The sequence below is a fragment of the Etheostoma cragini genome, chromosome 12, assembly GCF_013103735.1.
Source record: "Etheostoma cragini isolate CJK2018 chromosome 12, CSU_Ecrag_1.0, whole genome shotgun sequence".
Taxonomy (NCBI): Eukaryota; Metazoa; Chordata; class Actinopteri; order Perciformes; family Percidae; genus Etheostoma; species Etheostoma cragini.
This window is the reverse complement of record NC_048418.1, coordinates 151,820-154,719: the sequence shown is the minus strand read 5'-3', so window position 1 is coordinate 154,719 and position 2,900 is coordinate 151,820.

Below are 2,900 nucleotides of genomic sequence, written 5' to 3'. Positions count from 1 at the left end.
GATAGATTTAACTTCTATAGATTTAGATAATATATGTCCCCAAACGTCAATATTGACGTGTCAGTGACACAGCTGATGGGGTCCTAACAGCTGATGTGGTCCAAACAGCTGATGTGGTCCTAACAGCTGATGCTGATTTGAGTATGTTCTAAATGTCTTGTTGACCAATCAGATTGTCTGGTCAGATTTACTTGTTGTATAATCAGGAATAAACAAACGTCCAGTAATCACAGTCAGATAATATTAAAATATAAATGATTTCTGGATGTCAGCCACAGTTCATATTTCATTCTTTATGAAGTGATTCTAAATCTGAACGAAATACTTTGGAAACATTAATTATTATTGAATATTTCCAAAGTTTTTCAGTTCTGTTTACAAAGATTATTGTTGTTGGTCTGACCTGAGAGTCTCCAGTGTGCAGTGTGGACTCTTCAGTCCATCAGAGATCAGCTTCCCTCCTGAATCCTGCAGGTTGTTGTTACTCAGGTCCAGGTCTTTCAGACTAGAGGACTGGGAGCTGAGGACTGAGGACAGAGCTTCCCAGCTTCTCTCTGACAGGTTACAGCCACTCAGCCTGGAGAGACAACAGGAAACAAGATGGATAACACATATGTTTAAATGTTGAGTCTGGACTTTTTCTATATTTAGTATATTAAATCCATTTTCAGTTTAAGTCCTTTCAGTTTAATTCTAAACAAGTTGCAGATATCTAATCAAGAGTGAACCAGGTATCAAAATCACATGATATTACAATATAAAAGGATTTGTAGATCTCAGCCACAGTTCATAATTCATGCATTATGACATTTGATTATAAATAAAAACAAAATAGTTGGGAAACATTTAAAGACCTTCTGAAATTAGTCCTGACATGAGAAGGGCTTTTTAAAAGAAATGATTTATAAAAACAATTAAAGAAACATCATCAAATTAAAGACAAACAGTAAGTTGGTCTGACCTGAGAGTCTCCAGAGTGCAGTGTGGACTCTTCAGTCCATCAGAGATCAGCTTCCCTCCTGAATCCTGCAGGTTGTTGTTACTCAGGTCCAGCTCTCTCAGACTAGAGGACTGGGAGCTGAGAACTGAGGACAGAGCTTCACAGCTTCTCTCTGACAGGTTACAGACCATCAGCCTGGAGAGACAACAGGAAACAAGACAGATAACATTTGTGCATGTTGAGTCTGGACTTTTTGTATATTTACAATATTAAATCCCTTTTTAGTTTAAATCCTTTCTGTTCATTTCCAAAGAATTTGCAGATGACTGATCAAGAGTGAACAAGGTATCAAAGTCACATGAAATTAAAACATAAAGGATTTCTAGATCTCAGCCACAGTTCATATTTCATGCTTTATGACGTATGATTATAGATAAAACAAAATATTTAGGAAACTTACATAGACATTTTTAAATTAGTCCTGACATGAGATGGGCTGTTTAAATTACTCAAACTTAAACTTTATAGAAATATCTCAAATTAAAGACAAACAGTAAGTTGGTCTGACCTGAGAGTCTCCAGTGTGCAGTGTGGACTCTTCAGTCCATCAGAGATCAGCTTCCCTCCTGAATCCTGCAGGTTGTTGTTACTCAGGTCCAGCTCTCTCAGACTAGAGGACTGGGAGCTGAGAACTGAGGACAGAGCTTCACAGCTTCTCTCTGACAGGTTACAGCCACTCAGCCTGGAGAGACAACAGGAAGTTATTTATTATTAACTCCTGTTATAAAAAGATATCAGAGTATTTATTGATGAATAAATCCCACGTACAGAGCTTTTTTGGAGGCTTTGACCACTGGCAGCATCCTCAGAAGAGCGTCCTCTGAAGCAGAGTATTTCTTCAGGTCAAACACGTCCAGATCTTCTTCTGTTGACAGTAAGATGAAGACCAGAGCTGACCACTGAGCACGAGACAGTTTATCTGTGGAGAGACGTCCTGAACTCAGGGACTGTTGGATCTGCTCCACTAGAAGACGATCAATTAGTTCATTCAGACAGTGGAGCAGGTTGATGCTTCTCTCTGCAGACAGATCCTCATCCATCTTCTTCTTGATGTACTCCACTGTTTCCTGATTGGTCACTGAGCTACTTCCTGTCTGTGTTAGCAGACCTCGTAGGAGATGCTGATTGGTCTGCAGAGAAAGACCAAGGAGGAAGCGGAGGAACAGGTCCAGGTGTCCATTTGGACTCTGTAAGGCCTGGTCCACAGCACTCTGGTAGAACTGTTTTAATGATTTTGGTGTTCTCTGGTGGGTATGTTTTAGTCTGTCTCTAAAGAATTTAGACAGCTTGGATGTTTTTTGTTCTTCTGCCAGCAGGTTGACTCCACAGTTGGTGAAGGTCAGATGGACATGAAGAGCAGCCAGAAACTCCTGAACACTCAGATGAACGAAGCTGAACACCTTGACCTGGTACAGTCCTCTCTCCTCTTTAAAGATCTGTGTGAACACGCCTGAGACCACTGAGGCTGCTGTGATATCGATGCCACACTCTGTCAGGTCAGATTCATAGAAGATCAGGTTGCCTTTCTGCAGCTGCTCAAAAGCCAGTTTTCCCAGAGACTCCATCATCTTCTTGCTCTCTGGACTCCAGTGTTGATCTGTCTCAGCTCCTCCATCATACTTGATGTTCTTCACTTTGGACTGAACCACCAGGAAGTGGATGTACATCTCAGTCATGGTCTTGGGCAGCTCTCCTCCCTCTCTGGTCTTCAACTCGTCCTCCAGAACTGTAGCAGTGATCCAGCAGAAGACTGGGATGTGACACATGATGTGGAGGCTTCGTGATCTCTTGATGTGGGAGATGATTCTGCTGACCTGCTCCGCATCTCTGAATCTCTTCCTGAAGTACTCCTCCTTCTGGGCATCAGTGAACCCTCTGACCTCTGTCACCATGTCAACAC